This window comes from Pseudophryne corroboree, chromosome 1 (assembly GCF_028390025.1).
Source record: "Pseudophryne corroboree isolate aPseCor3 chromosome 1, aPseCor3.hap2, whole genome shotgun sequence".
NCBI lineage: Eukaryota > Metazoa > Chordata > Amphibia > Anura > Myobatrachidae > Pseudophryne > Pseudophryne corroboree.
Genome location: NC_086444.1, coordinates 282,796,265 through 282,812,276, shown reverse-complemented (window position 1 = coordinate 282,812,276; position 16,012 = coordinate 282,796,265).

Genomic DNA, 16,012 nt, shown 5'->3' with positions numbered 1-16,012 from the left:
TACTCAGGTATCCTGCATAGCTGGTCTGCAGTCTCCCAGTACTCGGGTATCCTGCATAGCTGGTCTGCAGTCTCCCAGTACTCGGGTATCTTGCATAGCTGGTCTGCAGTCTCCCAGTACTCTGGTATCCTGCATAGCTGGTCTGCAGTCTCCCAGTACTCGGGTATCCTGCATAGCTGGCCTGCAGTCTCCCAGTACTCGGGTATCCTGCATAGCTGGCCTGCAGTCTCCCAGTACTCTGGTATCCTGCATAGCTGGCCTGCAGTCTCCCAGTACTCTGGTATCCTGCATAGCTGGCCTGCAGTCTCCCAGTACTCTGGTATCCTGCATAGCTGGCCTGCAGTCTCCCAGTACTCGGGTATCCTGCATAGCTGGCCTGCAGTCTCCCAGTACTCGGGTATCCTGCACAGCTGGCCTGCAGTCTCCCAGTACTCTGCTATCCTGCATAACTGACCTGCATTCTCCCAGTACTCTGCTATCCTGCATAGTTGGCCTGCATTCTCCCAGCTCATCGCTACTGGACTACTGAGTAGCTGGCCTGCATTCTCCCAGTACTTGGGTATCCTGCATAGCTGACCTGCATTCTCCCAGCTCATCACTACTGGACTACTGAGTAGCTGGCCTGCATTCTCCCAGTACTCAGCTATCCTGCATAGTTGGCCTGCATTCTCCCAGCTCTTCGCTAATGGTCTGCTCAAGGTAAATCCAAGTAAAAGAGTAGCTGGCCTGCATTCTCCCAGCACTCTGGTATCCTGAATGTTCACAGCTACTTGCTTACATACCTGGTCTGTTATCTGTTGATAATACAGTTTATACCTACTGATCCTGTTATTTTGCATTTATAAATCTTTATACACTTTCTTTTTGCCTCCGTATAACCTAATTTCATGTACCTCCTGCGCACGCACACAGGGAAGCCTAGTACCTGTTACATAAGTGCTCATGGGCAGCAATGTAACTAACTTTATAGCACAGATATCACAAAGATAATAAATATCTGTCATATATATATATGTGTGTGTGTGTGTGTGTAGATTATATATATATATATATATATATTTCATTAATCTATCTCTCGTGCAGTCAGGGGAGGCAGTGCTTCCCCTTTGATTAATTATTAAAACAATACAAAGAAGTTACCTATGACACATGTTCTGTGTCATAAGTATGTTCTTTTCTCTAACGTCCTAGTGGATGCTGGGGACTCCGTAAGGACCATGGGGAATAGCGGCTCCGCAGGAGACTGGGCACAGCTAAGAAAGAATTAGGACTACCTGGTGTGCACTGGCTCCTCCCACTATGACCCTCCTCCAGACTTCAGTTAGAATCCTGTGCCCGGCCGAGCTGGATGCACACTAGGGGCTCTCCTGAGCTCCTAGAAAGAAAGTATATGTTAGGTTTTTTATTTTACACTGAGATCTGCTGGCAACAGACTCACTGCAGCGAGGGACTAAGGGGAGAAGAAGCGAACCTACCTAACTGGTGGTAGCTTGTGCTTCTTAGGCTACTGGACACCATTAGCTCCAGAGGGATCGACCGCATGGAACCGGCCATTGGTGTTCGGTCCCGGAGCCGCGCCGCCGGCCCCCTTACAGAGCCAGAAGCAAGAAGAATCCGGAAAATCGGCGGCAGAAGACATCAGTCTTCACCAAGGTAGCGCACAGCACTGCAGCTGTGCGCCATTGCTCCTCATACACACTTCACACTCCGGTCACTGAGGGTGCAGGGCGCTGGGGGGGGGCGCCCTGAGAAGCAATAAATACACCTTGGCTGGCAAATATATCACAATATATAGCTCCAGAGGCTATATATGTGATAAATACCCCTGCCAGAATCCATAAAAAAGTGGGAGAAAAGTCTGCGAAAAAGGGGCGGAGCTATCTCCCTCTGCACACTGGCGCCATTTTTCCCTCACAGTTCCGCTGGAAGGAAGCTCCCTGACTCTCCCCTGCAGTCTACACTACAGAAAAGGGTAAAAAAGAGAGGGGGGGGCACTAAATTTAGGCGCAAAATACATATATAGCAGCTATAGGGGATATAATTTAGTTAATCCCTGTATTATATAGCGCTCTGGTGTGTGCTGGCATACTCTCTCTGTCTCCCCAAAGGGCTTTGTGGGGTCCTGTCTTCTGTCAGAGCATTCCCTGTGTGTGTGCGGTGTCGGTACGGCTGTGTCGACATGTTTGATGAGGAGACTTATGTGGAGGAGGAGCAGGTGCCTATAAATGTGTTGTCACCCCCTGCGGGGCAGACACCGGAGTGGATGGACTTGTGGAAGGAATTACGCGAAAGTGTCGACTCCTTACATAAAAAATTTGACGACATGCCAAATGTGGGGCAGCCGGCTTCTCAGCCCGTGCCTGCCCAGACGTCTCAAAAGTCATCAGGGGCTCTAAAACGCCCGCTACCTCAGGTGACAGACACAGATGTCGACACGGATACTGATACCAGTGTCGACGACGAAGAGACTAATGTAATGTCCAATAGGGCCACTCGTTATATGATTGAGGCAATGAAAAATGTTTTACACATTTCTGAGGTGACCCCAGGTACCACAAAAAACACCCTAGACAGGGACACTATATTGCTAAACGTAGAGCATATTAAAGACGCTGTCTTTTACATAAGAGATGCACAGAGGGATATTTGCCGGCTGGCATCAAAAATAAGTGCACTGTCCATTTGTGCCAGGAGAGGGTTATGGACCCGGCAGTGGACAGGGGATGCAAATTCCAAAAGGCACATGGAAGTTTTGCCTTATAAGGGTGAGGAGTTGTTCGGGGATGGTCTTTCAGACTTAGTTTCCACAGCAACAGCTGGGAAGTCGGCATTTTTGCCACATGTCCCCTCACAACCAAAGAGAGCACCGTATTATCAGGTGCAGTCCTTTCGCCCCCAAAAGAGCAGACGGGGTAGAGGTGCGTCCTTTCTGCCCAGAGGCAGAGGTAGGGGAAAAAAGCTGCAGCATACAGCCACTTCCCAGGAACAAAAGTCCTCCCCCGCTTCTTCTGCTAAGTCCGCCGCATGACGCTAGGGCTCAGCAGGCGGAGCCAGGTACGGTGGGGGGCCGTCTCAAAAACTTCAGCAATCAGTGGGCTCGCTCACAGGTAGATCCCTGGATCCTGCAAGTGGTATCTCAGGGGTACAGGCTGGAATTCGAGACATCCCCCCCCCCTGCCGTTTCCTCACATCTGCCTTACCAACGACTCCTTCAGAAAGGGAGGCTGTGTTAGAGGCTATTCACAAGCTGTATTCCCAGCAGGTGATAGTCAAGGTGCCCCTACTTCAACAAGGACGGGGTTACTATTCCACAATGTTTGTGGTACCGAAACCGGACGGTTCGGTGAGACCCATGTTAAATTTGAAATCCTTGAACACATATTTGAAAAAATTCAAGTTCAAGATGGAATCGCTCAGGGCGGTTATTGCAAGCCTGGAAGAGGGAGATTACATGGTATCTCTGGACATCAAGGATGCTTACCTGCATGTCCCCATTTACCATCCTCACCAGGAGTACCTCAGATTTGTGGTACAGGATTGTCATTACCAATTCCAGACGTTGCCGTTCGGCCTGTCCACGGCACCGAGGGTATTTACCAAGGTAATGGCCGAAATGATGATACTCCTTCGGAAAAAGGGAGTTTTAATTGTCCCATACTTGGACGATCTCCTGATAAGGGCGAGGTCCAGAGACCAGTTGTTGGTCGGTGTAGCATAATCTTAGGAGATGCTACACCAGCACGGTTGGATTCTGAATATTCCAAAGTCTCAGCTGGTTCCGGCGACACGTATACTGTTCCTAGGGATGATTCTGGACACGGTCCAGAAAAAAGTGTTTCTCCCAGAGGAGAAAGCCGAGGAGCTGTTGTCTCTAGTGAGAGGCCTCCTGAAACCAAAACAGGTGTCGGTGCATCATTGCACGCGAGTCCTGGGAAAGATGGTAGCTTCCTACGAAGCGATTCCATTCGGCAGGTTCCATGCCAGAACTTTTCAGTGGGACTTGTTGGACCAATGGTCCGGATCGCATCTTCAAATGCATCGGTTGATAACCCTGTCTCCAAGGACCAGGGTGTCTCTGCTGTGGTGGCTGCAGAGTGCTCATCTCAGAGAGGGCCGCAGATTCGGCATACAGGACTGGGTCCTGGTGACCACGGATGCCAGCCTTCGGGGCTGGGGGGCAGTCACTCAGGGAAGAAACTTCCAAGGACTTTGGTCGAGTCAGGAGACTTCCCTACACATAAATGTTCTGGAACTGAGGGCCATTTACAATGCCCTAAGTCAAGCAAAGCCCCTGCTTCAAAACCGGCCGGTTCTGATCCAGTCAGACAGCATCACGGCGGTCGCCCATGTAAATCGACAGGGCGGCACAAGAAGCAGGGCGGCGATGGCAGAAGCCACAAGGATTCTCCATTGGGCGGAAAATCACGTGTTAGCACTGTCAGCAGTGTTCATTCCGGGAGTGGACAACTGGGAAGCAGACTTCCTCAGCAGGCACGACCTCCACCCGGGAGAGTGGGGACTTCATCCAGAAGTCTTCCAACTGATTGTAAACCGTTGGGAAAGGCCACAGGTGGACATGATGGCGTCCCGCTTAAACAAAAAGCTGGAAAAATATTGCGCCAGGTCAAGAGACCCTCAGGCGATAGCTGTGGACGCTCTAGTGACACCGTGGGTGTACCGGTCAGTTTGTGTTCCCTCCTCTTCCTCTCATACCCAAGGTACTGAGGATAATATGGAGAAGAGGCGTAAGAACTATACTCATTGTTCCGGATTGGCCAAGAAGAGCTTGGTACCCGGAACTTCAAGAAATGGTCTCAGAGGACCCATGGCCTCTGCCGCTCAGACAGGACCTGCTGCTGCAGGGGCCCTGTCTGTTCCAAGACTTACCGCGGCTGCGTTTGACGGCATGGCGGTTGAATGCCGGATCCTAAAAGAAAAGGGTATTCCGGAGGAAGTCATTCCTACGCTTATTAAAGCTAGGAAAGATGTAACTGTACAACATTATCACCGCATATGGCGAAAATATGTTGCGTGGTGTGAGGCCAGGAAGGCCCCAACGGAGGAATTCCAGTTAGGTCGATTTCTGCACTTCCTACAGTCAGGGGTGACTATGGGCCTAAAATTGGGTTCCATTAAGGTCCAGATTTCGGCTCTGTCGATTTTCTTCCAAAAAGAACTGGCTTCACTGCCTGAAGTTCAGACATTTGTCAAGGGAGTGCTGCATATTCAGCCTCCTTTTGTGCCCCCAGTGGCACCGTGGGACCTCAACGTGGTGTTGGGTTTCCTAAAGTCACATTGGTTTGAGCCACTCAAAACCGTGGATTTAAAATATCTCACGTGGAAAGTGGTCATGCTTTTGGCCTTGGCTTCGGCAAGGCGGGTGTCAGAATTGGCGGCTTTGTCATGTAAAAGCCCCTATTTGATTTTCCATATGGATAGGGCAGAATTGAGGACTCGTCCCCAAATTCTTCCTAAGGTGGTATCAGCTTTTCACTTGAACCAACCTATCGTGGTGCCTGCGGCTACTAGGGACTTGGAGGACTCCAAGTTACTGGACGTAGTCAGGGCCTTGAAAATTTATGTTTCCAGGACGGCTGGAGTCAGGAAGACTGACTCGCTATTTATCCTGTATGCACCAAACAAGATGGGTGCTCCTGCTTCAAAGCAGACTATTGCTCGCTGGATTTGTAGCACAATTCAGCTTGCGCATTCTGTGGCTGGCCTGCCACAGCCTAAATCTGTAAAAGCCCATTCCACGAGGAAAGTGGGCTCTTCTTGGGCGGCTGCCCGAGGGGTCTCTGCTTTACAACTTTGCCGAGCTGCTACTTGGTCAGGGGCAAACACGTTTGCAAAATTCTACAAATTTGATACCCTGGCTGAGGAGGACCTTGAGTTCTCTCATTCGGTGCTGCAGAGTCATCCACACTCTCCCGCCCATTTGGGAGCTTTGGTATAATCCCCATGGTCCTTACAGAGTCCCCAGCATCCACTAGGACGTTAGAGAAAATAAGATTTTACTCACCGGTAAATCTATTTCTTGTAGTCCGTAGTGGATGCTGGGCGCCCGTCCCAAGTGCGGACTGTCTGCAATACTTGTATATAGTTATTGTTCACTAAAAGGGTTATTGTTGAGCCATCTGTTGAGAGGCTCTGTTATGTTCATACTGTTAACTGGGTATAATATCACGAGTTATACGGTGTGATTGGTGTGGCTGGTATGAGTCTTACCCGGGATTCAAAATCCTTTCCTTATTGTGTCAGCTCTTCCGGGCACAGTATCCTTACTGAAGTCTGGAGGAGGGTCATAGTGGGAGGAGCCAGTGCACACCAGGTAGTCCTAATTCTTTCTTAGCTGTGCCCAGTCTCCTGCGGAGCCGCTATTCCCCATGGTCCTTACGGAGTCCCCAGCATCCACTACGGACTACGAGAAATAGATTTACCGGTGAGTAAAATCTTATTTTATTTTATTCTAATAATTTTAACTAATTAGATAGGTTTGGGAGGCACTGATAGCTAATGGGAACGGAGGGCGGGGCCAAGAACTGGGCTGTAAAAGTCCATTGAAAAAGATAGGGAAAGCAGCACCTGTAGAAGTGCCTCGCTGACAAGGATGGGCTTTCAGCCCACATCACTCAGCAAGGCAGAAATGATTGGACAGCGGATCCAGTGCATAATCTGCTGGTCCAATCATCCATTTGAGGCGGCGGGACAGTAAGCTCCCCTCCCTTCATTCCCCCCCCCCCCCCAATTGATAATGCTAATTTATCTTCAGGAATGAAAGCTACACCTTAAACACACCTTACATACACTTTACCATGGAGCCGCTGCGGCCGCTATACTTAATACACACTCTACGTACTTTGTACGCTATTAGCGTACAAAGTCCCGTGCTGTGTACGGACTTTGCGTACAAACGCCGCGCTGACGGTATAAAGTACTCACAGCGCGTACACACCCAGGGATACACTGTAAACCCTTAACAGCTATGCAATGATAATACACTTTAAACCTTAGCAGGGCAATGAAGACACGACACCAGATTGTAATTAAACCGCTGGGTTCCGACACCACAGCGTATTATTGCTGAAAGGGGGTTACAATACAAACAATACAATATAACAGAGTAAATGGCTACAGTCAATGTTACATACGTGAGTGGATTCGCTGCGCTACCCAGTCTGGTCCTCCGTCATCTGATAGATAACGTTGTGAGTCTTGTGTCTGACCAGGCCTGCAGCAGGCTCTCTTTATACAATTCATCCAAAACTTAACACAGTGGATACTGTAATCTCTTTGTCCATTGGACACAGGGTTGGTCATTTACAGTACAGGAGAGGTCATAGGTCGGTTTGAATAGGTGGGCGATGTCTGTTCCAACTGATAATGCTGATATTATCTTAGACCGCAATGCTATACCTCTAAATAGACTGAATACACGTGCTACGCACTTTGTACGCTATTTGCGTACAGAGTCCCGCACGTGGTACGTACTTGGCGTACACACGCCGCGCTGAGTGTACAGAGTACGCTCAGCGTGCGCACACACAATGGATAACCTTTAAACCTTGTTAATGATACAATGTAATGATATGCTTATACTTTAAACCCTTAACAGTAAAGTACAGCAATGATGTTATACCTTTAAACCTTAAGTAGCACTGGCGGTGCATAGTACCCGCAGTGCGTACACCTTATCAATGCTTATACACCTTATACAGATTAATACACTATAAAGCCCATGCAGGAAAGTGAAAACACAACACTGATTTGTAGTTGCAACCACAGGGTTCTAAGGCCTCAGTGGATTAATTCCAAAAGGTAAAACAATACAAATCATACACTACAGGCTAACAAGTAAATCTAAACAGAATAATGGCTACAGAGAATGTACATACGTGAGAATGTTTGCAAGCGCAACCCGGTCCTCCGCCATCTGATAGATAGCGTTGTGAGCCTTCTGTCTGACTAAGCCTGCTTTAGGCTCTCTTTATTCACTTCATCCAAAACATAACACAATGGATACTGTAATCTTTGTCCATTGGACACAGGGATGGTCATTTACATTACAGGAGAGGCCATAGGTGGATTTGAATAGGTGGGCGATGTCTTTCCCCAACTGCTCTTGTGGGTGGTCTCCTCTGGATTCCCCCCGCACACATAATATACAGTAAACACAGTTTAAACCTATATTCTACTTTTGCACATAACTATACGCAGGAACAAGCGATCTTTCTCAAACCAACACCAGAATGTTTCCCTCAAAATACCCTACAGCTGGATACCAAACACCACTTTGTATCCTTGTTCTGTCCCCTCCTATCCTGTAAAGGTGAATCCCTTTGTTCTGTTATCATTTTAAACAGCTATTTCTTTCTGATGTGGTGCAGGGAGGCTATGTGTACATTGTGCACTATTTGGATTAAATATGTAATGTTTTGCCCTCCATGCGCGCACAAACCCTACCGTAAATACGCATACCACGCGCTAAGGTGCATGACCGCGGGGAGCGACCTTACGCAAATTGTGGATATGTGCACACACAACAGAACGAGTGCGCGCGCAGGGGCCATGTGTGTGTGGTTTGTACTTGGTGTGTGTGCTTCAATATTTTTCGACTTTGACACAACTGCTCTTGTGGGTGGTCTCCTCTGGATTCCCGCCGCATACGTAATGTACAGTAAATACAGTTTATATCTATATTCTGCTCCTGCACATAACTATCCGCAGGAACATGTGATCTTCCTCAAACCAACACCGGAATGTTACCCTTAAAATACCCTATAGCTGGATACCAAACACCACCTTATAACCTTGTTCTGTCCCCTCCTATTCTGTAAAGGTGAATCCCTTTGTTCTGTTACCATTTAAACTGCTGTTACTTTCTGATGTGGTGCAGGGAGACTATGTGTTTGTTGTGCACTATTTGGATTAAATATGTAATGTGTTTTGATAGCCTTCCATGCATTCACAAACTACCGTAAATACTCGTACCACGCGCTAATGTGCAGGACGGACCATACGCAAATTGCGGATATACACACGCACAGCAGAACAAGTACACGCGCGGAGGCCATCTGTGTGTAGTTTGTACGTGATGTGTGTACTGCAATATTTTTCGACTTTTACAGTCCACCCTTTGGCAGTCACCAATAACTGCCACTATCTAATCAATAAACAGAAAAATATCTACACAATATCTACAGAAGTTTGGATGGTTGGGGGAGAGTTGTAGGTGGGAAATGTATGACCTAGTGGGATAGTAGAAAGCATGTATGTATGAATCCATGTCTGAGGGGCATGTATCATCGTGCCGTATATGTTCTAAATAAGCTTCAAGGTATTGCGAAGTATACATTAAATCCTTCTCATCCCGTATCAAGGGTCTGTAAATGGGCCAACAAACACTACCGAGCTCTTTTCGGCTTCTTGTTAAAACAAATGGGGTGCACATTTAGTTGATGATACATGGAGGGGGAAACATAAGTGAGTTCTAGTATATGTGGATATCACCTGTCGACTATGTGTGCTATTAACTGAAAGTTGCAGAGATGAAGATAAGACATATAAATAAAATACATTCCCATAAACATTTTGGGTAGGGCTGATGTCTTTTTCCGGATGGATGTATCTGGGCAGAGGGGGAGACAAAAGAAAAACGGGTGAAAGAAACAGGCCATGAAATTCATTTGCAATCCTTATCATAACACTGTCTCTATGGATGGGTCATAAATTAAATCTGCTGCTATAACAGCGCCCTCGCTCCTTAGACTCATCAACTTTGTGCCGTGCTTGCGCCGCATCAGAATTCGAACACACCTAAATATCAAACCAATAATTATGACGACTCCCAGGATACAAAAGAGAAACTTCCCCACACTCATAACATTTTGAGCCCACTCTCCTAAACCTGAGAACCAATTTCGTGGGTTCAACCATGAGACCCAGCCGGTCAGTTCATTACTCACAGTCGCCAAGGTAAGGTTGTGTTTCCTCCTGAACTCCCACTTCAACTGCAATATATCGTCCAACTTTTGATCGATGATCTCCGTTGGGTCGTCAGTACTGTTCGTAATATACGTACAGCACTTCACCCCATATTGAGTTGCCAGAGTAACACAGTACCCACCTGTCACGGCTGTGATATAATTTAGGACCATCCTGTGCTGAATCAGTTCCTTCTTGTAAGCTTGTAACTCCCTTCCTGTATACCTGAAGGTGTCGTCATACATCTCAGTGATATTATCTATCAAGTTCGCTAGCGCATGGATATACCTATAATTTATCATTCCTCTGGCAGTACGGGTGATGTCTAATGCGAGAAGGAATTGAATCCCGGTGGATTCGTGGATCAAATCAGAGGCTGCGTGCTCTGTCCTATCTATGAGGCATCTCTTGATGTGTTCATAGTGAGTATGAGTATAAGGAGCCTGAGCACTGCGGTGAATGTCTTTCATCTTATCATGGGTTATGGTCATGACCTCTGGTAGTACTCTCCCAATATAACACAATCCCTCTGAGCTCGGGGCAAGCCACTTGTACGCCTTCCTCCCACATATGAAATAGGCATCATCTGGGAGAACATAGGGGACAAAATATGACATCACCATATTACAAACTTTCCAAGTAAAGAAACCTATCCCTAGTTCTCCCATCTGCTCAGTACAAGTATCGGGCTGGATGATATGGGCACAATACCCTGGCGATACTTTTTCCAACCCACATGGTCTTGCTTCCACGAGTATACCTATACCGAAAATACCTCCCACTGTTGGCTATTTGGCGTACAAGTTCAGAGTCTATGGGTATCCTATCAGCTCTGTGTGAAAAGGTAATTGTCTGGTTATTATACGTCACTTCCCAATTTCCCGGTTTTCGGTAATTGGAAATATTAAAACATAATAAGGATCTGTCTACATGATACTGGTGGAGCTTCAAACTAGGGGGCCTAGAAATATTGAATTTCTTGTCCACCGGTCTCCCACCCCGTAATTCGAGTACCTCATCTATTGCTAAAGGGTATGTTACTAATCCTGACTTGCTCTGACCTTGAGGTACCTGTGAGCACACCCAGCATTCTGTCTGGTTTAAGACCTTACCCACTAGTGAGTGGTAATCACTCAACGGATGACGGTCCATGTCGATATTAAGGTTGGACTGACATCTCTGGATGCACCCATCCTCAACTATATTCTCACAATTCCTACAAATACAATATTCATCAGACAATAACCCCTCACAGTGGCTCCGAGCTCCCTGACTACCAGAGCGCTTACTGATGCCAGCCTTTACCAAAATGATGTGCTGATCCTGAGATCCTACAAATTCATACTTGCGATCAGAACCCATTCCAGATCCCTGCTCGACCTCTCTGGGACCCTCACCAAAACACACTGTCCTTATCAAAACCAGAATTACTAATAGAACCCAAAACGCAGTCTCTTGTGATCGATCCATTTCGTTAGGGGAAAGGAGGAAAATAAGAAGGAGAAAAGAAAGGAAAAATGCAGGGGGAGGTGAAAAAAAGAAAGTGGTATGACAACTGTTCTAGCTCTTGTTACTCTCTGTGCTCAGATGCCCTTCAACAGTCCTGCCTCTCAACTTTCCCGGAACAGACACTCCAGTGATACGAGATTCTCTACACTCTGCTCTTTGTCATGAGTTCTCTCCGGGTCAGCGACCTTCTTGCAGTGGGACGAGTGGATCCAAGTCTCTCTTTCGGGGACCTTCAATGCTGTTGTGCTGGTTAACAAGACTTGATATGGTCCTTCAATGTCATGACAATTACTGTTCGGTAGGTCAGGAATCACCAGCTTTAAATTTCTTTGTTGATTTCTCAGCGGCTGGCTCATCCCAACCAAATATTTCAGTCACTTCATTATTACATTTCAAATCATCCTGGGGGTCTATCATTACATGAGGTTGTCGACCAAAAAGAATTTCAAAGGGTGATAGGTTAAGGGGAGACCTGGGAGTGGTTCTGATGCTGTACAACACTAGTGGTAAAGCTTCTGGCCACGACAATCCAGTTTCAACCATTAATTTGCTCAGCTTGTTCTTAATAGTGCTATTCACTCTCTCCACCTTTACACTCGCCTGTGGACGGTACAGAGTATGCAGCTTGCTATTAATTCCCATCAGATTGCACATGACCTGAAAGACTTCACCTGTAAAATGGGTACCCCTATCACTTTCAATTATTCTAGGGATACCATATCTACACACAAATTCCTGCACAATTTTCTTTGCAGTGAACGTAGCAGTATTTGTGGCAGCAGGGAACGCTTCTACCCAGTTAGAAAATACGTCAATACAAACTAGCACATATTTTAAATTCCTACAGGGTGGTAACTGTATGAAATCGATTTGTATTACCTGAAAAGGTCCGTCTGTCGGAGGGATATGGGATAGCTCTGTTGGTATTGACTTTCCAATATTCTTCCTCAAGCAAGTAAAACATGTAATTGCTCTCTTACCTGCATGAGGAGAGAATCCTGGCGCACACCAGTAGGCTCTCGCCATCTTACACATACCCTCTTTACCCAGATGAGTCAGACCGTGTGCCGCCTCAGCTAAGCTTGGAAGATTTGCTCTGGGGGCCACTGGCTTACCTTGTCCACCTGTCCACAGTCCCGAGGATTCCTGGCCATATCCCTTTGACCTCCAGACTGCCTTTTCCTGTAATGAACACAAATCTTGCATTTCAATTAATTATTGTGTGTTGATCGTGTTAAATGTCATCAGTGGTGTGATGTTCGTTTGTATAGGGGTGCTGGCTGCTGATTTAGCAGCTTCGTCTGCCCGGCTGTTACCAAGTGAAATTGGGTTTTGGTTGTAAGTATGTGCTTTGCACTTGATAACAGCCACTCGGTCTGGTTCCTGTATCGCTGTTAGAAGTCTTTTTATGTGGGACGCATGCGCTACAGGTGTGCCAGCTGCCGTCATGAAATTTCTGAGGCGCCATAGGGCCCCAAAATCATGCACCACTCCAAAGGCATACCTAGAATCTGTGTATATATTAGCTGACTTACCCTTGGCCAATTCACACGCTCTGGTTAGGGCGACCAACTCAGCAACTTGTGCTGAGTGCGGTGGGCCCAGGGGTTCAGCTTCTATGATACCTCTGTCGTCTACAACTGCATATCCAGTACACAGGTCCCCCGAGTCCGTTTGTCTGTGGCAACTACCGTCAGTGTAGAAGGTAAAGTCTACCCCTTCCAGTGGGCTGTCACTGATGTCAGGTCTCGCGGTGAAAGTCTGATTCAGGTATTCCATACAATCATGCGTATCAGTGTCTGCACTAAATCCTCCTTCACCATCATTCTCATCCTTCACCCTTTGTGCCTGTCCAGGCACACTTGGCAAGTAAGTTGTAGGATTTAGTGAGCTGCATCTCTTAATGGTGATGTTTACAGGGGCCATCAGTGATAATTCCCACTTTGTAAATCGAGCAGATGAGACATGTCTGGTTTGGGCGGAGTTCAGTAAGGCTGATACTGCATGAGGTGTATGGATGGTCAGGTTGTGTCCTAACACTACGTCCTCGCTTTTACTTACTAGCAAAGCTATCGCTGCAACGCTTCGCAAGCATGTGGGGAGAGACCGCGCTACGGTGTCCAACTGTGCACTGTAATAAGCTACCGGCCTGCTGGCATCACCATGTCTCTGGGTTAAAACTCCTGCTGCGCACCCTGCACTTTCTGTACCGTATAATTCAAAGGGCTTCCCATAATCTGGCATACTTAATGCAGGTGCCTGTGATAGGCACTGTTTGAGTCTCTCAAAGGCCAGTTCGGACTCATCTGTGTGCGAGACCCATTCTGGTTTGTTTGAAGAGACCATTTCTTGCAAAGGTAAAGCCAGTATAGAGAACCCTGGAATCCAGTTTTGGCAGTACCCACACATTCCAAGGAAAGTGCGGATCTGTTGCTGCGTTTGTGGCAGAGTCATGTCGCGAATCACCTGTATTCTATCAGCGGTGAGGTGTCTAAGTCCTTGAGTCAAGCAATGTCCCAAATATTTTACCCTGGTCTGGCACAACTGCAACTTATCATTTGAAACCTTGTGTCCCGTTTGGGAAAGATGAAACAGAAGCTGTTTCGTGTCTTTCGAGGACGATTCGAGTGAGTCAGATCACAACAATAAGTCATCGACATACTGTATTAGCACTGATCCACTCTCAGGTTGAAAGGATTGTAAACAGTCATGCAAAGCCTGGGATAAAAATACTCGGGCTGTCAATGAAACCTTGGGGGAGTGGAGTCCAGGTGTACTGTACTCCCCCTGTATGTAAAAGCAAAAGGATATTGGCTGTCAGGGTGCAGAGGGACAGAAAAGAAGGCAGAACAGAGGTCGATGACAGTGAAGAATTTTGCAGTAGAGGGAATTTGCATGAGGATGACAGCTGGATTGGACACTACGGGGAATTGGCTCTCAACTATCTTGTTTATCCCCCTTAGATCCTGCACTAGCCTGTAACCCCTCCCCCCACTCTTTTTCACAGGGAAGATGGGACTATTGGCAGTGCTGGACGTCCTGACTAGGATGCCCTGTTGTAGCAACCGCTCTATGACTGGGTACACTCCTAATTCTACCTCTGGCTTCAGAGGATACTGAGGGATTTTTGGAGCTATCCTACCATCTTTTACTTGCACTGCTAATGGAGCTACATTCGCCATCAATCCAGTGTCTTGTCCATCTTTGGTCCAAAGGGAACCCGGTATTTGTGATATCATTTCCTCTACCTTTGATGTACACTTGTCTATAACAGTAGAATGTGACATTAGCCTTTGAGGGGTGTCTAGTATATCTTGTACTTCTTGAGCGTGGTTCCCAGGTATATCCAAGAAGACACCCTCAGGAGTACAGTATATGACACACAGCATTTTACACAATAAATCTCTCCTGAGTAGATTAGTCGGAGCCGATGCAGCCAACAGGAAAGAATGTTTGGTTTGCAAGGGCCCTATCGTAATCTCTGCAGGTCTAATCAAAGGGTATTGTTGCACAGTTCCTGTTACTCCCATTGCCGAAATTGTTTTACCCATGGTTTTTATACCTACTGTCGAATTTAACACTGACCTGGCCGCCCCTGTATCTACAAGAAAAGGTAATGGTACACCAGCTACATCAACCGTGACCTCAGGTTCACTACCAAGGCTAGCAATTAACTTCACTGGCGGCAGACTACAGGTGTGACCCAACCCCTATTGTGTGGTGAGACCCTCCCGCAGCGCATTGGCAGCTACAATATGTGAGGGGGGTAGTTGTGAGTTTTCGGAGGCCTGCCAGTCTCTCCTTGGTGTGTACCTCCTTGTTTCCCCTGCATGTGGCTCATAACCTCTCCTATATGGTCCCTGATCCCAATTATGTGAGTTGTAGTGAGGTCTGTATTCTGGTCTAGGGGGTCGGTTTACGTTACGTGTACCTTTTATTCCTACAATCCTGGGCAAAATGTCCTTCCTTTTTTCAAGCGTAGCATACTCTAGGTCTTTTCCAATCAACAGGGGTCTGGGTTTTCGGCTGATGGGGTTTTGCCGTAAGGGCCTGTATACTTACCATCATCAGCTTTTCCCCCTGTGACTCCCTGTGCTTACTGATGTTCCTATCATGCTCGACAGCGGACTCTCTCAATGCAGCCACCGAGATACCTCTCCAGTTTGGTAGAGAGGTCTGTACCCTTGTTCTCAGTACCTCCTTCAACCCGTCCATTAATACTGAAACAGCTACCTCCCTGTGATGTACATTGTCTCTAATGTCCTCGATCCCAGTGTATCTAGCCATTTCCTGCAGTGCTCGATGGAAATATTCGGATGCCGTTTCACCTTCCTTTTGTCTTATGGAAAAGATTTTATTCCATTTGACAACAGTAGGGAAATATACTCCTAATTGCAGATTGATTTGCCGTACATTCTCCTGATTGTATTCATCAGTGAGAGGTACTTCTGCGTCTAACTTACAATCTGTTATGAATTTCACGGGGTCAATATTTGAGGGTAAACATACCCGTGGCACT